The following is a 22,631-nucleotide window of genomic DNA, read 5'->3' as shown; positions in this document are numbered from 1 at the left end:
AGTAGATTAGCGGTTGCCAGAGGCTGGCAGTTGGGGTTCAGGGGATGAAGGATGACTGCTAATGGGTATGGAGTTTCTCTGGGGGATAATGAAAATGTTCTAAAATTGGTATCAGTGATGGTTGCACAACTTTTTCACTATAGTGAAAACCATCGAATCATACATTTTAAAAGGATGAATCTTATAGTATGTGAATTATATATATATATATAAAGTTATTTAAAAAAAATAGACCACTGAATTCCTCAAAAGATTTTACCCATAAAAGCAAAAGGGCAAGTTATTTTCAAAAGAAAGTAAAACACAGAAAATGAGTATTAACTAAAAATCCATTAAATATTTATAACACATACTAACTTACCTAACCTCAGGATCCCACATTGAATAAGAAAAGGCCATGAGCCTAAGTATAAATGAGATACAGTGGGAGCTGAGGCTGTACTTCTTATGCTGGGTTGTTTTTCATTTGCTGACATTGCATTCCACGCTTATTTTGCTTTTATTTTTTCTATTTACTTGAATCTTTAAAAATCTATCCCCTACCACCGAATAGATAAAACTAACTCATCAATCTCTTCCAAAACCTGTTCCTCTTCTGATGACCTTTACTTGTACAGCTTTAACGCCACTCGATTACCAAGCGCTGGAAACTTTGGTAAAGCATCCCAGACCTGCCTCCCTCACTGACTACCCCTACATCCTCTCACAAAGTTACATGATTCTTCACTTTAGTCATTTCTGCCAGTTTCTATCCCACCTGACACTGTGGTAGTTTTGGGCCTCCCCTGAATTTACATCACTTGGTATTTAATACGTGCCCCCCTCTATTGTTATCTGTTTTATATAAATGCCTGTCTCCTCAACCAATTATAAGCCCCAGGCAGAGGAAAAGGCAGTTTTTCTTACACAGTTGAATTCTTAGCCACTTACTCACAGTCAATAAATACATGCTAAAGGTACAGTTCCAGAAGATTATCTGCCTGGTAGGTTTTAGAGTTAGGTATTAATTAGAGTCCCAATTCTCATACTAAGTAATTGGACAAATTAAGTTAGTTAAAATCTCTTTGAGCCTGAATTAAAAGGACAGTATATAGATCTCAAAGTTGAAAATCTATATAAAATGCCTAGCACATGTTTAGTGAAAGCAGCTACTGTCTGAAAGCTAAAATGTTTATTTTAATTGTTCTAAAAGGAGATTTTCCTAAAACATACTACGCACTTTTCTGCATTTTCTCCTATTAAAATTTGTCAAAGAAAACTTAATAGGTCAGGAACAGAAGTAAATCACTCACCCAGGACTCACAACACAAAGGCATACAGGAGCTAGGCAAATTACATAAATGAATAAAATGTGCCAGATGTAAAGAAAAGAACTGAGCAGTACACGTGCATGTCCATCTAAAGTGAACAGCTGCTACACACTTCCAGCAAAAGTGGCATCTGAGCTGCCACACCTTCAATGCTCACTTGACTTGTATGTTAAAAATAAGTACTGGCAACTTATTTGTGGGGAAAGGGGAGGAAGGAGGAAGGAGAAAGAAAACACTGTGTATGCCAAACCAAACACATCTTCAACTCAAATCTGGCCCAAGAAAATCTCTAGTCTGAAATCTCAGAATGCCAACCTCACATTAATTCTCATTTCTAGACTTTGAAAACTTTCAGGGATAGGAACTGAACTTGTCCTATTCATCATTATATGCCCAATTCCTAGGACACATAGGTGCTTCTTACTGTCGAATGAATACACTTCTCCATGTCTCTCAGATTCATGCTCAGGCTACTTATTCTGCCTAAAATACCCAGTCCCATTTTATCCACTTGATAAAGTCATAGCCATCCTTCAAAGCACAGCTTAAACGTCTCAATTTCTCCAAGAGTTTCCCCTAATACACTGTCTTCTCTCCCCACAATCCTGAAGAATTACTTCCCTGGTGTCTTTACTGTGTGTTACTTGACCCCTCCCTCAAATTAAAAACACACCCCAACTACGACCCAACTCATTATATTATAGTTATTTAATTATGCATTTGTTTCACACCCTGTTGTCACAAAGTTAGAAATTCCAGAAAATAGCAATACTTTTTCATCTTAGAAATTCCCAGTACCATGCACAGTTCCTAACACATCAGGCAAATGTCTGTGGGTGAACTAAAGATTTTTTATTGTGTCATTTCCCTGCAACAAATTTTGAAGAATGCAAATAGTTATGCTGTTGTACTCATTTTCCAGTATTACATTCCAAAAGATTACCAATTTATAATGTAATTAAAGTGTTTGAGTGTAACTATTTCATCACAATCTCACTGTCAGATGTTACCATCTCTAAAATTTAGGCTATTTTTGGCCTTCATGGTATCTCAGAAACTGTTTTAATTGCACATTTCTTTGAAAACTAGCAAAAATGTCCTTGCTTTCTCAAACAGCTTTCTCGTGTTTTTGTCTTTGTTGTATTCCTAAGACCACAAGGGCCTGAAACATAATTGAGAAGTTCCTTGTATAAAAAATAATACCAGCAAGGGTATATAGATGTTTTTCTACATTAAATAGCTCTGGATTATATTTTTTTAAAGAGTGGTATGGAATGACAGTAGACAGGGGCACTGGAATGGTATAAATAAAATTATATATTCTAATCAAAGCTCTATTAGCATGACTGGGCAAGTTAACATCTCTTTCAATTCTCTATTCTATAAGATGGAAAAACTATCTGCTTTGCCAAGTTTATAGACGGGCTATGGTAATCAAATGCAACAGTGTACATAAAAGCAATCCGGGAACCATAAACTGGCCAACTCAACAAACACTGTGTCTGCTATGAGCAAAGCACTACAGATACAAAACCAAGGAGCACATAATCAGAAAGTGGGTCTCAACTCTACTGAGAACATCCAATTTTTATAACAGTTTATATCACCCCAGCAGCTATCCTGAAACAAAGTTCTAACTTACTTACATAATATTTTTAAAATTTAACAATGCCCTAATTATAAGGGAGAAACATATTAGTATATAATGAAGTGTGTATTTCAATAAAAATGCTCAGGCAACAAAATTATGAAGTAGACTAAAGAGGACAGATGCTACCACTTATATGTAAAATCACTATAAATATGACAGCTACAAATTCAGACCTTTCCAGACAGGTGTGCTGTTTTGGTACAATGGCACTGCAGTTGGTGACATGATTTTTCAAAACAGTTAACTCTTGATAAAGTACCAAACAAAACAACTTCAATTAAGAAACTGAAGAGAAACTTAACTCCCACAAATTGAGTACATATTAAGGTGGAGTTAGGGTCTAGGCTAACTGTTTTCCTCCTACATGAAATTCTGGGGCATTTCAAAGTGTTGTAGGAGGCAAAAAATTCTTCACAGTCTCTCACTCTGCAGGATGGCACCCCTGGCCCCCATCCACCAAAGCTCCTCCCACTAACTTCCACATCTCTTAAAAAGCAGTACTCACTCCATTGAGAACCACTGATCTAGAAGATCCAAACATGATTATACTAAGTAACAGATGCCTAAAAGAGGTACGTATTAAAGCGATTTGGAAATAAGAAAGCGCGGAAAGTCAACAGGTAAACTAAGTCTCAGCACGGTGTATCTCAGTCAGGCTAGCCTAGCCGATGTCACAGTGACAACCAAACCCCAAAACATCAGCAGCTTAAAACAAAGGCTTGTTTTCTGTATAAACTATATGTGAACGACAGATGTATGCCCGTAACAGCAAGGTCCATCACTGCTCTCTGTCCTCTCAGGGATTAGGTTAATAAAGGATCCATCTCTATATATGTCCTTAAATGGGGGGCTAGGGGAAATAGGACAACTTGTGCACTGTCTCCTAAAGGCTGACTAACTCTCCTGCTCATACTGGACCAGTCAAGTCACATGGTCATGCCAGTAGTTCTCAACCAAGGCAACATTGTCCCTCCAGGACACTGGGCAATATCTAGAGACATTTCTGATTGCCACAAATGGAATGGGGAGGCAGAAGGCAAAGAACTACTGGGCATCCAGTGAGTAAAGGCCAGGGCTGCTACTAAACGCCCTGCCATGCACAGGACAGCCCTCCACAACAAAAATGTATCCAGCCCAAAATGTCAACAGTGAGGAAGCTGAGAAACCCAGGACCATGTCTAATGTCATGGTGGGGGAGGGAGACAGAGAAGTACAATATTACCATGCGCCAGAAGAGAGCCCTCAGAATACTGGTGGAACAGTACTAATAACTACCACATGTGAATAAGAATTTGCCAGGCTGAAGGAAAATCATAGGAAAAAGCAGAGGGATAAAAGTGCAGATGTTTTGTCTAGAGCAGATTTGTGGTAGGAAAGAGGGGGAAGAATAACAGTATTAGATTTTCATTAGGAAAAAAACCTACAGTGAGAGCATGTAGAATAGCTTTGCAAAGGGGAACAGAAAACTAGTTAGGAGACAGTTCTCAGAAGAGTGGTAGGGCCTAGATTAGGGGCATGGGTAATGGAAACAAAAGGGGAACCAATGAGATACTTCTAGGTAGAACAGACTAGATTTTTCACTCAACTAATTATAGTTAAAAAAAAAAAGAGAGCTAGTCAAAAGGTGATCCATTTCCTAGATAGGTTAAATGAATGATGAAGAAAGAATAAAAGATTTAAAAGAGTTAGTCAAGTAACAAATTCAGCTTTAAATATTCTGACTTTGAAGAGCTCACTGGAGAAGTTAAGCCTACCTGAAAAGTCTCTAACATACTGGTATTAGATAAAGTCATTATAATAGAACCATCCCACACTGACAAGGTAATGGGAGGCAGGAAGTCAGGAAAAGGGACAGAGGTTAGACGGGGAGGGTACAGCTCAGTGGTAAAGTGCATGCTTAGCATGCACAACGTCCTTGGTTCAATCCCCAGTACTGCCATTAAAGAACAAACAAGCAAATCTAATGCCCTCCCCCAAAAAAACCAAAAAGGGACAGACATTCGTTCTTGTATCTACCTATTTTATGGTTTGTCTCTAGCCCTGCTATTAAACATAAGCTGTCACCTGATGTTGACCATAGGTTTAAAAGCAACACCATGGACTACAAAGCCAGATAACCAAGATAATTAAAGCACTCTCTAAAATTAAAAAGGCTGAGTGTTGGCCTGAGAGGCTGTCATGAAAATTCATAAATTTAGTTAATTAATGTTGACTTTTTTTAATTTCTCAGATGTCTGTTTACTTTTGGATTACTGACTATGTTATGTATGTGAAACAAACAGAAGTGTATTTTCTAGAAGTTATAGATATATGGGACTATTTGAGAAAGTGCTGAAGTTTAACAAGATGAAAAAAAAAAAAAGCCTGGACTGGTGAAGTATCACTAGGAAGCAATTCGAAGCATAGGCTTACAAGCGGGGGGTTGGGGGGGTGCAGGTTTAGCTCAACTGACTGTAGCACATGTTACAGCCTAGATTCTAAACAGAGGAACATGTGAGAGCTGAGGTTTGTCAGACTGAGGGCAGCTGGAGTAGAACCTTCATGCGCACATAGGATTATATGCACAGGTATTAATGATTATAAAGATCTGAAATGGAAATAATACAAAGCAACAAAAAGAACGTTCTTGTGATAACTTTTAAAATGAACTACAAGGAACAAATCTGAAGATATGCTTCCTGTTTACCCATAGGGCTTAGATTTAAATGTCATATTGGTTCACTAGTTTCACCCTACATAATCTTATTTAAAAATTAACATTTCTCTGAATTAATAAATTAAAGGTTGTTAAAAGAAGAATCAACAAAGTTCTCTAGCTGACATGTTTTTTTTTTTTTGTCTGCCAGCATGTATCTTCCCTTCTATAACAGTACGCTGATTTTCCAAGGAGACTCTCCTCATCCGGGGAGGTGGGACAATCCCATTCCTGACTAACCAGAGCCACCTCCTAGCTACACTGGCTGTTTCAAAGATGGGAGAGGACTCAAGTAAGGCTAGTAACAAAGCACCAGGACTTCTGTTGGAACTACAGAGGGAAAAAAAAAAAAGTGGATTTGAAGCTAGGAGTAGTTAGTCTGGAGCTTACCTGAGAATTAAACTAACATAAAGGAAAGCAAACCCAAGAGAGAATCCCATGATACTGGCTGCTTGTGACCCTGGATCCAGCACTCTGAGGCCAGCTCTTGATTCCAAACCCAGCCAATGAATTCCCTTTGTACTTGACTGCTACATGTTTCCCAGTATAAAATAACTGAACAAAAACTGAGTTAATAACATTCTCAAAAATAGCAGCAATATAATACAAACCACACAAACAACAGAACCAATCAGTAATCTTGTCAATAATAAAGATAATGAGTTACTTTAAAATAGCAGTTGTCAAACTCTCTGGTCTCTCATTCACTTATATACATTCTTAATTACTGAGAATTCCAAATAGCCTTCGTTTACGTGAGTGACATCTATTAACATTTTATCATATTACAAACTAAAATAAACAAATGCTTATTCTATTAAATTAATTTAATAATAAACCCATTACATATTAATGTGTTTTATGAAAAATAACTTATTTTCTAAAACAAAAAGTCAGTATTCAGAGCAACAGTTTTCCATTTTTGCAAATTTCTTTAATGTCCAGCTTACGAGAAGATAGTTAGATTCTCATGTTAGCTTCTGCATTCAGTCTGTTGTGATATGTTGTTTCGGTTAAAGTATATGAAGAAAATATGCTTCATGAAGGTAAGTAATTGGAAAAGAGAGGAATATTTTAATGATCTTTTAAAATAATGATGGATAGTTACCTTTTATTCAACACCAAAATGCAACAAATGGCAATTCTTAAAGATTAGTTTCAATGTGCAATCTGAAACCATATCAATGAACTTCTTGGCTCTATATTAAAATCCATTGGTCCATATTGTACTTTGAATGAATCTCCTACACATGCACGATTGGCTCACTGAGTTATACAGATCTTCCAAATGTTGACACATTTCTTGAATATATATATGTATATACATGTATATACATACATACATATATATATAAAAATCACATTCCAAAATATCATCACCAATCTCATCAGAAAAATCTTTTAAGTATTAGGAAGCTGGCAAGCCCTTGGTGGCAGATACAAGTTTTCCAAAAATCTAATTTTCACTTGAAAGATCAGATTTTATCATTGGCAGCAAATAGTTATCACACTGAATATTAAGAAGACATGCAGTAGAGGGTAAAAATTAAAATTAAAACTTTTTACTGCTACCAGACGTAGAAAACAAACCTATGGTTACCAAAGGGGAAAGATGGGAAGTGATAAATTAGAAGTTCAGGATTAACATATACACATTGCTATATATAAAAAAGATAAACAATAAGGACCTACTGTATAGCACAGGGAACTATATTCAATATCCTATAATCACCTATAATGAGAAAGAATATATATATAAAAAAATGTACTGAATCACTACGTTGTACACCACAAACTAACACAACATTGTAAATCAACTATACTTCAATGAAAAACAAAACGAACAGGAAAAAAAACCTTTTTACTGCTTCACCAAGGATATTCTTAAGTGAAACTGGCATTTTTTTCAAATGCTTAATGTGTGTTTGGCTATAAAGATTAATACAGTTTAGTGCCACTGCCCTGATACATGCTAAGGTGCCAGCGGTTTACCCACCTGTTTTCTCACCGTTAGTGCAAACGTCAACACAGTAAAAGGGCACATGGCTCAGTTTTATTATGAGAATAATTTTGATTTTGTGAACCCCTAGATGATAAAGGTTGTGGGGACCTCCAGGAGTCTGTGGACCACACTTTGGAAAACACTGTTTTAAAACAATGTAAAGAGGGGAGAATTTTAATAACTGATAACTAAAAAATGCATTTCATGAAACCTTCTAAATGAAGGAGACTATCACATCATCTACCTTACTCTTTCAAAAGGGGCTGTATCAGAATTCCCCCTGCAGGTTAGCCCAGCCCTACTAAATATATTTTGAGTGGGGCCCTACCTTTAAAAAGCACTCTAGGGGTCTGAGGGGCTGTCAGCTTTACAAAGCACTGATAGTCTATGCTAGTCTACACATTTCACCTTACAAATTACCGGAAAGATAGTAAAACAAACTGCAGTGTCACAAATATACAAAACTAATTAAAAAGACTAATTACATGGAAGTTATGTCATTTTTCTTACTATTAGCCAGCTGCTTAATTTCAACATCTATATACATAAAACACATTTAAAATTTTTCCTTCAACTAGTTTTGGTAGGAGATATTTACGACATAAATGCACCTAACGTGTTTATGTACAGTAATTCCTGGTTTATTTCATCCCATTAAGCACTACTTCCAGTCATCCGTTCACCAGATGATTCAATTATTACAATGACTGGCCATCTACTGATATCAAATGCTCCAGAATTCACTAGTAAATATCACTGATAAATAATCTTAATTCAGTCCTACATTTAGAAATACACTTTGACTTAAAAAAAGACTTAAACTACATACATTCATCTACATTAAGATACAGAAATCATATCTCTCTACATACCAAATATTCAGTAGAAGTCTTTTTTTTAAACCATAAATAAGATTTGCATTCTAAACATGCAGATTGGGGGTTGATGAATTTTAAGTAAATTATTCCAGTGAACCAATGATTGCAAAATAAAGCTTGTACTATATCAAAACAAATGAAGCACTATGGATAAGCATACTAAAATATTCAAAGCCTTTTTTTTTTTTTTTAAATGATACAGAATCCCACGACTCCTCCCCTCCATTCTTATCCTCAATCTGTGTTTTGGAAAAGGACTTTGTTTTTGTGTTTTGTTTTTTTTTTAAATAGCTCTTCCAGAGATGGAGATGCAACTACTCTTAGACTAGGACTTGTGAACTACTTCAGTTAATATAAATGGAGACTGAACATGCCCCACTGGATAATCTCTAAAGAACTGCTAATTAGTTGGTCTCACAGTGTATAAGTTAACCTCTGACAGTAAAAGCTAAATCAATGCAGCTCCCATCTTAGGAACCGGTGAAGTGACCAGTTAACTGGTGCCTGGAAAATGTTATGGTTTCCAAGCAGATTGAACCCCTCTACAAAGACCAAATTCCCACTGGGAGTTTCGATGCAAATTTCAGCACCTAAACCAAGTCATTAGTCTTTAAAAGAAGCCCAAGTAAGCGTTTTAGAATACATTAAAATATCAACTTCCTATTTAGGATGGCAATTCACATACTAACTTCTCATGGGAGAATATAGTTTCTTAAAACTGGTTACCAGACAGCTCAAATGAATTGAAAAGTGAAGAAGAGGTTCAAATAAGGGAGCGTAAGAGAGAAACACGTGGGGGGACAGACTTGGAAGCAAAACAAATGTGGCAATACCTTCAATGAACCCATTAAGTCAGATGTGAGATAATTACACTGTGCATGTGTATACCACAGAATGTAAAGCTGACACAAGTGAAACAGCTTAAAAAAAAAAGTTAGAGGACGTCAATAGCTCAACCTGACTCTGATCTGGCTGCATCCCAGGCCAACTGAGTCACAATTTCTGCAGGTGGGATCCAGCCATCAGTATTTTGTAAAGCTCCTCAGGAGCTTTCAAAGCGCGGCCAAGGTTGAGAACCACTGCCCTCAACCTTGGGAGTAAAAAAAGCAATAAAAAGATGAACCCCAAACAGTCATAAGTTTTCCAAACTGCAAACAATTCTCATTTAAAATGAAAATAATAAAGTATAATCCTTAAGTTTAAAGGTATTTATAATTATCAAAACTTTAAATTAAGATGTAAAAACAGACACTCTTTACAATCAGTCTCTAGTAGCTATCTATCTGATCTATGACATAATTTGCAATAGTAAATAACCAAGACTTAAATTATAAGATTCTGACCACCTATCATCTTAGTTTATATAGGTAAGCACTACCCTAGTTTTTAATCTACTCTCATGGTTAAAAGAGATTTTCCTGGATGCCAATTACACCACGTGATAGTGTCAAGGTGACATAACCTAAAATATCTTGTTCCTGAGAAACTGAAATTTAGCCACATTTCCTATCACCAAAATTACACACTTTAGGAGAAGAAAAAAAATCCAAAAATTCTAAATCTGACTCACTATTAAGCATATATTTTGGCATATTATGATACAAAGAGTAGCATACTAAAAGTCGCTCAAATGAATACTATCTAGACATACTTGTCAACTGTTTGAATTTCTCTTTTTAAAACAACCAAATCTTTATCAACTGTGGAGCAAAAATCCCAAAATTTGATAATTTGATGAAATGGTTATGCTGATCTAACTAACTCCTTTAATTTTAGTGTAGAAAATAATGAAATCAATGAAACCATTTTAGTCAGTTTTATATGCGATTGTCACCTCAAAATCACCTTTAATCACCATTTAAGCAAAACAAAAATTTCTGCCTAACTACACAACCTTCTAGGAAAAAAAAAAAAAGGAAATCCAAATATGTACAATGAGCAATAAAATGGCTAGCAAGATGTTTAAAGAACCATTCACTCTAAAATGACTGAATAAAATATGAAAAAAAAAAAGGTACAAGCTAGAGGGGGACAACACAGGACTGAAATAAGTGAAGTTTAAACAGAAAAAAAATAATGTATGTTGTCACCAAAATAGACAAAATTTTAGGCAAGACTAAATATGCATTTTAAATGTAATGAGGCAGATCCTATAGGGTTAACTGCCCCTAGCAGAGGCCTCAGCAATTCACAGCTCAATTAGAACAGTGTCTAATGATGTTACTTTAACACCGGCTCAATCAGAAAAAACAGCTTCCAAGCCAGAGAGTTGGAGTGTGACCGGCAGCATAAATTAGTTTAACACTTGCTCTTTAATTGGGGGGGGGGGGGGGGGTCTGAAGAGGAATGTAGAAAAATGAATTCACACACAAATGGTGAAATGTAGCTTAAGAAAGTAAAACATAGGTTTTTAGAAATAAGATTTGCTGCTTCCTAATATAAGCAGAATTGCTTCTAACAGCAAAGCCAACAGAAAAGGTCAAAGATCCATACTTACTCCTAAAAATTTCAATAACTTTCTCAGCACAAGTTTTCATTAAATCTGAAACCGATTTGCAGTTTTTCTAAGCTCAAGATGTACAACAGGGAATTTAGCTAAGCACAGAAGTTTCTACTTTGGTACTCCCACTTCAAAAAAAAAAAAAAAATTTAGATGCAATACCTCTTTAAAGCAACCTCACCCAAAAACCTGGAAAGCAAAGAAAAAGCCACTTCTATTAATTGACTCACAAAAATGTTGTATCAATTTTCTCTAGAAAGACTCTTAGTTTTAATTCCAACAACTTAAACCTACATAAATCATCATCACCCTTAGACCTAAAGATACTCCAAATTTTAAATACTTGGCCTACCTGTATTACATTTGTTCTGTAACAAATCCATTTTAGAAAACAAAATCATGACATTATGGAAGAAACATTAATAAAAAAGTCATTTTTAACATGTTTATTACATCAATCATTTACATTTGAAATGTCATGTCCTAAAATATCAGAACTTTCCAAAAGAGAAAATAAATCCTCAGCAGAAAAAGAAAAGTTACACATTATAGAACGTCCCATGCTATATTTCAGCTGAAATAAATTTCGTCTAAGTACAACATGGCAAAGACTATTTATGAAAACTGCAATAAAAATCATTCAAATGCAATGTTCTAAATCTAATTACTTCGTAAAAGTACGAGTTTCTGTACTTTCTATTAGGGCAGTTTCTTCCAGAAAAAAGTACTGCGCCTATTTTTTACATATCGGAATAATCAAACTGCTGCTGAGACTAAAAGGATGTTAATTCCTGCAAAAGTTAAAAATTAGCCAAGACGACATGCTTTTAGAAAGTTAAGTCAGACTAATTAAAATGATTCCCCATTATCTTATATTTATTATCCCTAAATAACAGGCAGTTTCATCTTAAAAGATGGTACAAAAACTAAAGGCATTAAGAAACTAAATTCAAAATAAACTATTTAGAAATAAGTAAACACATATTTTTATTTTACTGAGGTTTTCAGGGGGAAAATAACTATCAATTTTCAACAGGGTTTTTTAAACATCTCTATACCGTCCTCCTCAAAAAAAAAAAAAAAAAAACAAGCCTTTCATATTAACTAAACACACCCATTTCTTTGAAAATCTTTTAAAATTTGGCCTAAGAAATTATAACAGCAGTTTGGGGCATGTGATGGAGCCACCGCCCTACACCAATTTCACGCTCAGTACTTGTAGTCCTAGCAATAAGATAAACTGCATTTTATTTTTTATTAGGAGCGCGGGGGACGGGTGTCAATTAGGTGCTAAGAATGTTTCCTGCATACCGCCATCACCCACAATACTCAAAAAGTAAGTAAACAAACTGTAATGACACAACTAGGAAGAGAAAATAAGAGACAAAGAAAAACAAAAACTTGCTTGAAACAAGGAATTAAGACAAACCATTTACAACTTTCATTTAGACCTAAGGCAATACGCTCCAGCAGACCCGACACGCTCAGCTGGGAGGGACAGTGAAACTACTCAAAGAACAACAAAGAGGAGCGGCGGCCGCGGCAGAAGTCCCTGTCCGAGTTTAACTTGATTTTGCAACAAACTACGAGGGGAGTTCTAGGCCGGAGGACCCACCCGGAGCCCGAGGGACGCGGGGCACCGCGGCTCGGTCTGACCCGCGCCGAAGCAGCCGGCCCGGCCGGGCCCCGCAGACGGCCGCGCTCACTCTATGGGCCGCGCCGCCGGGCTCCCGCGCGCTCCCCGCCGCCGCCGCCGCCGCCGCCGCCGCCGGGAGCCCGCCCCGGGGCGGGGAAGCTGCGGGCGGGGTGCGCGGGCCCGGCCGGGTGAAGGGGAGGGGACATGGCGCGTTACCTGGGCTCGGGCGACGGCGAGGGGCGTCCGCTCTCCCGCCGCGGCTCGTCCGCGGGGGCGCCGGGCCCGTCACTCCCCCGGCGGCCCGGAGCGTTCCTCGGCCCCCGCCCCGAGGCGTCCGGGCCAGGCCGCCCCTCCTCGGGGCCGAGCCGCTGCCCGTGCGGGCCGGGCCGCCTCGCGCTCCCGGGCCGCCCCGCGGTAGGGGGCCTCTCTCGCGGGGCGCCCGGCTCTCCTCGCCGGCTCCCGCCCCCTTGGCGGCCGCGGAGCCGAGGGGAGGGCGGGCAGGGCCTCCCAAGGAGAGCGGGCAGGCGCGAACGCGGGTTCCGCCACCCAAGCCGCTCCGTTACCGCAGCGGCGACGACGACCAGGGCCGTGTTGTTGCTGCCAACTTGTCGAAAGGACACTGAGCATGCGCGCGCGGAGACCACATCCGGGTAATTTCAGGGTTTGGCCCTTTTTCGCCCGCAGCTTTCCTTTCTCTCGGCTGCCCCCGCCTCCCGCCCGAGCGATGGGAGGGTCGCTCTGCGCAGGCGCCCGCGGGGCAGTACAGTCGGCGGGGAGTCGGGCGTCCCGGCCTGGTCCCGGGCTCTGGCGGAGGACGCTGCCCACAAGGGTGGGGAAAAGGCTGTTTAGAGGGAGTGGTCATCAGACAAATGGGCATCCCTTTGCCAAAAAGTACCCAGGCAGCGCGAGAGAGCTCGGCGTGTGGTGGGTGTCCAGTAAGTGTTTATAAATAGCGATCAATAGGGCCTCGTTTTTGAGGGCCTGCGTGGGCACAAATATTAGATTTAATATTAACAGCTTGCTCTGGCGAGAAGGTAGTTGTAGCGATTTCTTTTGGGAAAGAAACTGGGATGACCGCACCTTCCGTCCCTTTCCGCCAGCCATGGATCACTAGATCCGAAGGTTAGTTTAAACTCTCGAGATGTCTTTTTGGGTTGAAGAGATGCGCAAGACAGTCTTGGGACCACAGGTTTGAGAGCCTGGACAGGTGTTTAAAATGTGAGCGGTTCCTCACATTTTATTGGAAGAGATTTAGGGGGAACCTAGAAGTTGGAAGGCACTTTCAAGGTCCTACAACACCCCTGTTAACTGGGTTATCTGTTGGGTAGGGAGAGATATAAATTCTGCTTTTGACTTTATACTTGTTTTATTTAAAAACTTTACGAGATGAATGCATTTGTTTGGTATTTCTAAAGTTTCAGAAAACACATACAAATTACATTTTTTCACCAAACAGGAAATATTTCTATTGGGGGTCCCCCACAGACTAATAAATACTAGAAAGTTAAGTCATTTCTTAAGTCTTGTCGCCCGGAAATGTGTCTATTCCCTCACCTACATTTTACATACAGTGCCCTAACCCCATGCTGTCCTCGCTTTCACAGCCTGGGCTCTTTCCTCTTCTGCCTGACAGCCTCTAAAACTGTCATCTTCAAAGTTCCCTGGGATTTATGAAGACTTTCCAAGACTAGTTTTAAGGGAATTCATTTCCAGGTGCCTCAATGCCATGTGTACTATATCTGAAATTGTTCATCTTGAGAAAGCATCTGAGGACACAGCATCCCCTTTCAAAACTGTTCTTCTCCCACCTTACAAAACAAAAGAAAAACTCACCCACTACTGAGGTGCATTGATCTAAGATATAAAAAAAATCTCCAGGACACTTCAGAGGGACAATTCAAAAATTGGTGTCCATGCTACAGAAGTGAATGACTCAAATGAATGAATTATAAATTATTTTGCAAGTCAGGTGGTTTTCAGTTCTTTGCTGTCAACAAAACTGAAGGAAAATCTATAATTTGATAATACATCAACATGTGATTCTTGGCAATATACCTCAGGAGGAGTTAAAAGAATTGAGTAACATTGCTATATCTAAACTTCTTCCATTCCTATCTGTCGTAGTTATCGCTCCACATACATCCTGTCACCTTTGCCATACTCTATTGGCCAGAAGCAAATCACAAGTCTCATGCCCACTCAAGGGAAGGAGCCCACACAGGGCATGAACACCAGGAGGTGGGATCCTTTGCGACCACGTTAAGAGTCTATTTATTTATGCAAGGGACAATTCCTATAAGCTCAACCTGCTCAGAATTTCTCTTCAGGTTCCCTTCACCTCCTCCTTAAGGGAGATGTGACTTTTTCCTGGGACACTGCTCCCCCTTCCCCTCTCCAGTAGTATTTTCAACCATGATCCTCATAGACTGGGCCTGGAGGTGAGGAAGCAGTCCTCCTTGCTCCTCAAAAATGCTTCCAGACCATCCTGCTCTCTCCTCCCTGCTAACCTGCAGCTTTATAGCTTGTCACCCAGTATCCCTCATCATTGCTGTCATTCCCCTTCATATTTTCATCATTTGCTCGTATCAGACACTCCAATACCATTTCAGTCTTAGTCCTAGATGGTTATAATACACACTTAGATGATCATCCCTTCTCTGACCTCTCAGTTCGTTGACTTCTCCAAGGATCTTGTCCTCCCCTAACTCAGCCACTTATTCCCTTGGCATAATCACGGGAGCCTTACCAAACTCGGCAACTTCTTCATTATTGCAATTTCAAACACCTCACACCCTGAACACCACCTCATGTTTCCGTATTTCCTTGTGTTACTCTGACTCTGACAATTCTGCAACCCACTTACCCACTCTCTCCCATCGTTACTCAGCTTAAACTCTTGGTTAATCAGTACAATCACTCCCTTGCACACACTCTCAACCCCCTTCCCCTCTTCCTCTTTTTTCTTTACTGGGCAAAACCACAAACCTGACTCAAGCCAGCTCTCCACCTACTCCACGTCAGCCCCCATGCATCTGCATGTGGCTAAAGAAAAACACAATCATGCTAGTTTCACTTTAATTTCATCACTGTGAACCTCAAGTGGGCCCTTGTGCTGCCCAGGAATCCTACCTCCCTCCTCTGTTCCTCCAGATTTCACACCTTCTCTGTCCTCCAACCTGTACCTCCTTCCCTCTCATCCTCAGTTCATAACCTTGCTTTTTATTCCACTGAGAAAGTTGAAGCAATGAGATGAAAACTTCTGCAGAATCTCACCATGTCATCTACCCATACCCACATACCAGCATCTGTAACCTCTCCTCCACCTTCCCTTCCATTACATAGGTGAATTTTCCATGCTCCTAGCTAGAGTCAATCCCTCTGCTAGGCCATAGACACCAGTCTTGTCTTGCTTAATCAAGATCATCACCATCACTCCACCAATTATCCCCCTCCTCTATCTTATCAATGTTTCCCTCTCCACTGGGTGATTCCTGTAAGCTTACAAGCAGCTGTAATTTCTCCAGTCCCACAGAATCTTCCCTCTGACCCACTTCCACTGGCAGCTACTGCCCCATTTCTCTGCTTCCTTTACAACAAACCTCTTTTTTCTTTTTTTTCAATTGAAGTATAGTTTACACTGTTGTGTCAATTTTGGGTGTACAGCATAATAGTTCAGTCATACATTTATTTGTTTTCATATTCTTTTTCATTATAGGTTACTACAATATATCGAAAATAGTTCCCTGTGCTATACAGTAGAAATGTGTTATTTATCTATTTTATATATAGTAGTTAGTATCTGCAAATCTCAAACTCCCAATTTATCACTTCTCACCTCTTCCCCCTCGATAGCCATAAGTTTGTTTTCTATGTCTGTGACTCTGTTTCTGTTTTGTAAATAAGTTCATTTGTGTTTTTATTTTTTTCCAGATTCCACATATAAGTGATATCATACGGTATATTTCTTTCTCTTTCTGGATTACTTAACTTAGAATAACAATCTCCAGGCCCATCCATGTTGCTGCAAATGGCATTATTTTATTAATTTTTATGGCTGAGTAGTATTCCATTGTATAAACACCTCACAACTTTTTTATCCAGTCATCTGTCAATGGACAGTTAGGTTGTTTCCATGTCTTGGCTATTGTAAACAGTGCTGCTATGAACATTGGGGTGCATGAATCTTTTTGAATTAAAGTTCCCTCTGGATATATGCCCAGGAGTAGGATTGCTGGATCATATGGTAAGTCAATTTTTAGTTTTTTGAGGAATCTCCATACTGTTTTCCATAATGGCTGCACCAAACTACATTCCCACCAACAGTGTAGGAGGGTCTCCTTTTCTCCACACCCCGAAACTCCTGAAAGAGTTTTCTATGCTTTCTGTCTCTAGTTCTTCTCCGGTTCTAGAGCAACAGAACACACACCATATGATACAGTTAATATAAAGTTCAAAAACATACCAAATATGATGTATATGTTATGACTACATACATATGTAATAGAATCATAACAACACACATGAGATTACATATGTGGCATATTTTAGGTCTTCAGCTGAAACGGTGTCCCACCCTGTCTTAAATCCACTCCATTCATGCTTTTATCCTTATCACTCTATCAAAACTGCTCTTGTCAAGGTCAACAATGAATTTTACCTTGCTTAAGTCCAATGACCTATTCTCAATTATCATCTTAACTGACCTGTCTGTAACAGCTGACACAGATAATCATATGATTCACTTTTTTTTTTTTTAGTTGCACCATTCCCTCCTCATCACTTCATCAGTCCCTCCTTCCTGACTTCTTTCTTCATATTGATTGCATCTCTTCTCCCAGATCTCTTAACCTTGCAATGGCTCAGGGCTCATTCCTTGCATTTCTTCTCTTTTCTATCTCTACTCACATTTCATTGATGATCTCATCAAGTCTTCTGACTTTCAGTACCGTCTAAGATGTGTGAAATCATCAGTATATGAGGACAACTCCCAGATATTTTTCCTCAGCTCAGACTTCTCATCTGAACTCCAGATTACGCTGCTCAGCAGTCTTCTGCACATCTCCTCCCTCAAACCTGTTCACCCCAGCGACTTCCCTGTCTCGGCTGATGACAAGTCCATCCCTCAAGCTGCTCAGCCCAGAAGCCCTGGAGACATGCTAGACTTCCCGCTGATGCCTGTCACATCTAGCCCAGAGTCGGAGTGTCCCTCGCCACCTCCGCTGCTGCCCCTGGTCTGACCCACCAAAATCTCCTGTGTGGGTTAGTCTTCTCACAGCTCTTCAGACTCTCATGCTTGTCGCTTAGAGTCTCTCTCAGCATAACAGCCAGAGCGATGCTCCTAAAACATGAGTCAGATCACGTCGCTCGCTCTATCTTTCCCGTAGCTCTTATCTTCTAACATACTGTAGTATTTACTTACGTTTATTGCTTACTGTCTCTCACCCCCCACCAGAATGTAAGCTCCACAAGGCCGAGAATGTATGTGTAGCGTTTACGAATGTATCCCAAGTGCCTAGAGTTACTGCTGACATACAGGAGGTGCTTAATGAATATTTGTTGAATGAGGGGGTGGGAAGGGACAGACTGGGAGTTCGAAATGCAGAATAGATAAACAAGATTACACTGTATAGCACAGGGAAATATAGACAAGATCTTGTGGTAGCCAACAACAAAAAAATGTGACAATGAATATATGTATGTTCATGTATAACTGAAAAGTTGTGCTCTGCACTGGAATTTGACACAACATTGTAAAATGACTATAACTCAATAAAAAATGTTAATAAATAAATAAATATTTGTCGAATGAATGAACAAAGTGTTTTACACTTCTCTTTTTTTAATTTAATTAATTAATTTTTTAAATTTTTTGAGCTGTCATTGATTTTGTACTTTTATTTTTCTTTCTTTTTTGGGTGTGTTGGTTCTGGTTTTTTTGAAGGGGAGGTAATTAGGTTTATTTATTTACTTATTTTTTAATGGAGGTACTGAGGATTGAGCCCAAGACCTCATGCATGCTAAGCATGTGCTCTACCACTGAGCTTTACCCTCCCCTCTGGTGTTCCATGCTTCTATCCATAAAAGTGAAAACTAGAAATAGTGTTGACTCTGAACCCTGTTTTTATTCCAGCAAAAATATTTTATAATTTAATCTTAATAGTTGATTAAAATTCATAGTATGTAATTTAGATCAATTAGATATTCAAAATTGTATTGCTAATGTAATCAAGACAAGTATTTTAAACTTCGAGACTCAAAGTTTAAAAAAAATTGTATAGGGAAGTATGTTAGGCTGATCAATAAAAGACTTTCCAGCCTATGATACTATATTAAAATGTTCAGGGCCAAGTTGAATGGAAATATAAGATAAGGAGGAAAAGAATGATGTCAAATTTGTTTCATTTTGTTTTTTGTTTTTTTTTTCAAATTTCTTTTAAAGTGAAGCTTGTTCGTGTATTTTTTAAATGGATGATAGATATATTCATAGGTAGATTTCCCTTGGATACACTTAAAGAATGATGTAACAATTGTTCTAAAATGCCAATACCTATGCCAGAAATAACAAACTTTGCCATTATTTAAACTTAAGATGAAACATTTTAGATATGACCTTTAAAAGTACAAGATGAAACATAGTTTCTCAAAATTTTTTTAAGAGGTAAGCAAGCAAGAAATTTGAAAACCATAGCCCCAAAGCACTCCAAGGGAGCTAAGCTATCGCCTCTCCTGAGACCTCTCTGGGTGAAACATCTCCAGAAACATCTGGATTCCCAGATCTGTCTCTGTCCTGGGCAGACAGAGGCTTGAGAGCTTTCTTTCCGTTTTGTTTTCTTTGATGGCTCCACCTCCTTATGAATTGAGCATCCCCAGGGTGAGGAGAATACAGAACTTTAACTTTTTCATTCCAGAGGTTGAGACAGAGAGCTCTCACCTCCTGCACTGCCCATCTAGGAAGGAATAGAATAATATAATCTTGTGGAAATAACCTAGCCATTAACAGCTTCAGGCAAGAGTTAGTACACTGACAGTTTAGTTAACCTAATGTTTTAACAAATTATCCTAGTTGCCTTTGAAGATCACTTAACATTGATTAACCTGAACACTATAAGTGTTTCCCACATTCCTAAAAGCACTATAGTAAACTCTATAATCTCCTTTGGCTTAAAACATAGGAAGTTATGTTCAAGGGTGACTGATGTGCATTTGACTATCCAGTGATTTGCTCTTTTAGCTTTAGCTAAAAGAGGCCAAAGACTTGAGGAAGAGAGAAGATAAATGGATCCAAGGCTCCATTTTCTCTCTTTCCTTCTTTGCCTTTTTTCCCCCTTTTCTTTCCTTCCTCTCCTTCTCTCTTTCCTTCTTTCTTTCCTTACTAAACCACTATAATAGCCAGATCCAGCAAGGGCCACAAGGGCAGCTGTGGACAGAATCCCTAGGTGGGGAACGGGTGGAGGCAGGCAGGAAGGAATTAGGTGGGAAGGGAAGGGAAATCACAGCCCAATTCTGTTTGGTGGCAATCCTCTAAGTATTAACAGAGGCTGGGAGGCAGCTGAAAAGTGAAGGACAGGAGCAATACAACCCCGCTTTGTCAGCCCTAACCATTCATGCAATGAATGTTTTATTCAGCATCTACCAGGTACCAAGTACTAAGGGATTCAGTAACAAATCTACTATATATAGCATATGCCCTTGGGTAGCTACTGGGCCAGTCGGGGAAGAATGAAATGTTAATAGACAGTTCTGGTGATGTGGGAATGGAACATGTAAGAGAAAAGAGAAGGTGCAATCCAGTCTTGCCTGAGGGGGTTCAGAAGGCTTCACCGGACAGTGACATCCCAGCTAGATCTTGAGGTAAAGTAGAAGCTTGCCAGGAGAAGAGGGTTGAGCGGGGACTTTCAAAGCAGAGAAAACAGCCTAGAGATATGGAAGTGGTTGGTGTGTTTGTGAATGGTTAAAAAAAGTCAATATGTAGCCGTAGATATACTTGGCTGTATACAAAACAAAACATGATACACTACTTATAAGAGGTTACTTATTACAACATTGTTTGCTGTAACAGACTGTTGGAAATAACTTACCAAAAGGAAGCTGGATAAACCAATTATGGCACATCCATACGAAGAAACACTACATAACTGTTAGATAGAGTGACATTTTTCACTGTACTTATATGGAAAGGTCTCCAAGGCTTACTGCTACATGACAAAGTAAGGTCCAGAACAATGTGTGCATTATGCTATCTTTTCTGTTAAAAAGGAGGAAAAATAATGTATATTTATAATAACTATGGTTGTATGGAGTGGAGGGGGAACTGGGCAGATGGGACAGGGGTGGGAGGAAATTTTTCACTGTATAATTTATTTTTGACCCAGATAAATGTATTACCTACTCAAAAAAATTGAACTGAAACTTGATTGAAACTTGAAATTCAAAGTGACTGGAATGTATATTCTCATTCCTCTCCTTTAAGATTCGGTGATCCTCTCAGAACCCTGATGCTTGTCAGAGTAGGGGGCCCCTTCTTTCTGCTCCCAGACTAGGCTGTGAGTTCCCTGAGGACAGAGGTTTTCTTTCCTCACTCTCTCCTAACACTAGGCCTTGCACAGAATGTTAGAATGCTTGTTGAGTGAATGCATGGAGGAGAGAGGTGGGAGATGAGGCTGGGAAGACAGATTTGGGACCAGACTATTAAGGAAGACATGCTGATAAGCTGAACTCTTATGAACTCTGAGTTTTGTTTTTTTTTTTAAACAGTGTTACTGAGGTATAATTTTCATTTGTAAACTTTTTTAAGTAGAGAGATGAATGTGGGTAAATGTACACATAGCGCAACCACCACCACAATCAAGTGGTGGATGGAACACTTCCATCACTCCAAAACTTCCCCTTCTGCTCCTCTGCAGTCAGTCCTCAGCCCCATACTCCAGACCCCAGGTAATCACTGACAATGCTTCCTGTTTCTAAGGTTTTGGTTTTTCTAGAATTTCATATAAATGGAATCTTACAAATGCAGTTTTTTTGTCTCTGGATTCTTTCACTCAGCATGTTATTTTTGAGATTCAAAATGTTATTGTGTGTATTAGTAGTTAGTTCCTTTTTATTGTTCACTAGTATTCCATCGTATGTATATGCAAATCCATGGAAACTGAAAGTAGATTCGTGGTTGGGGAGAGAGACAGGGATGTATTGGGAGATACGATGTTTCTTTTTGCAGCAATGGAAATGTTCTGGAATTAGGTGGTGCTGATGGTCATACAAAATTGTGAATATACTAAAAAACACTGAATTGTACACTTTAAGATAGTTATAATTCACAGAAACAGAGAGTAGAGTTGTAGTTGCTATGGGCTGGGGGGATGGGGAAGTGTTGGTCAAAGGATACAAATTTCTAGTTATAAGATGAATAAGTTCTGGGGACCTAATATATAGCATGGTGACTATAGTTAACAGTACTGTATTGTATAATTAAAAGTTGCTAAGAGAGGGGGAGGGTATAGCTCAAGTGGCAGAGTGTCTGCTTAGCATGAACAAGGTCTTGGGTTCAATCCCCAGTACCTCCTCTAAAAATAAACAAACAAACAGACAAACAAACCTTACTACCTCCCCCCAAGAAATATATAAATAAATATATAAGAATTTTAAAAAATATAAATAAATAAACAAATTTTAAAAAATTGCTAAGAGAGTATGTCTTAAATGTTCTCACCACACACACAAAAATTATAATTATTTAAGGTGGAAGATTTGTTAACTAACCTTATAATGGTAATTATTTTGCAAAATATACATGTATCAAATCATCGCATTATATACTTTAGACTTACATGATGTTGTATGTCAATTGTATCTCAATAAATGTGGGGGAAAATAAAATGGTTAAAATGGTGAGTTTTATGTTATGTAAATTTAGGTAAGCCTCACTAGCATGGTTACTAAGCAAATAGTCCTTGGAGGCAGAC

General features: G+C 38.9%; 1 protein-coding gene across 2 annotated transcripts in view; it reads right to left on the bottom strand.

Annotated features, from left to right (window-relative positions):
* SMAD4 (SMAD family member 4) overlaps positions 1 to 13,271 on the bottom strand; it is a 48,058-nt gene extending 34,787 nt beyond the window's left edge. Inside the window, exon 1 of one of the 2 annotated variants that reach the window (XR_004133397.2) lies at positions 12,889 to 13,044. The gene's annotated coding sequence lies outside the window, so the exon portion shown is untranslated. Of the gene's footprint in view, positions 1 to 12,888 lie in introns of both variants that reach the window. The other variant, XM_031441887.2, reaches the window with a different exon arrangement.
* Between the last annotated feature and the right edge of the window lie 9,360 nt (positions 13,272 to 22,631).

Source organism: Camelus dromedarius, chromosome 28 (genome assembly GCF_036321535.1).
Source record: "Camelus dromedarius isolate mCamDro1 chromosome 28, mCamDro1.pat, whole genome shotgun sequence".
Lineage (NCBI taxonomy): Eukaryota > Metazoa > Chordata > Mammalia > Artiodactyla > Camelidae > Camelus > Camelus dromedarius.
This window is presented reverse-complemented; position numbering and strand designations above follow the sequence as displayed.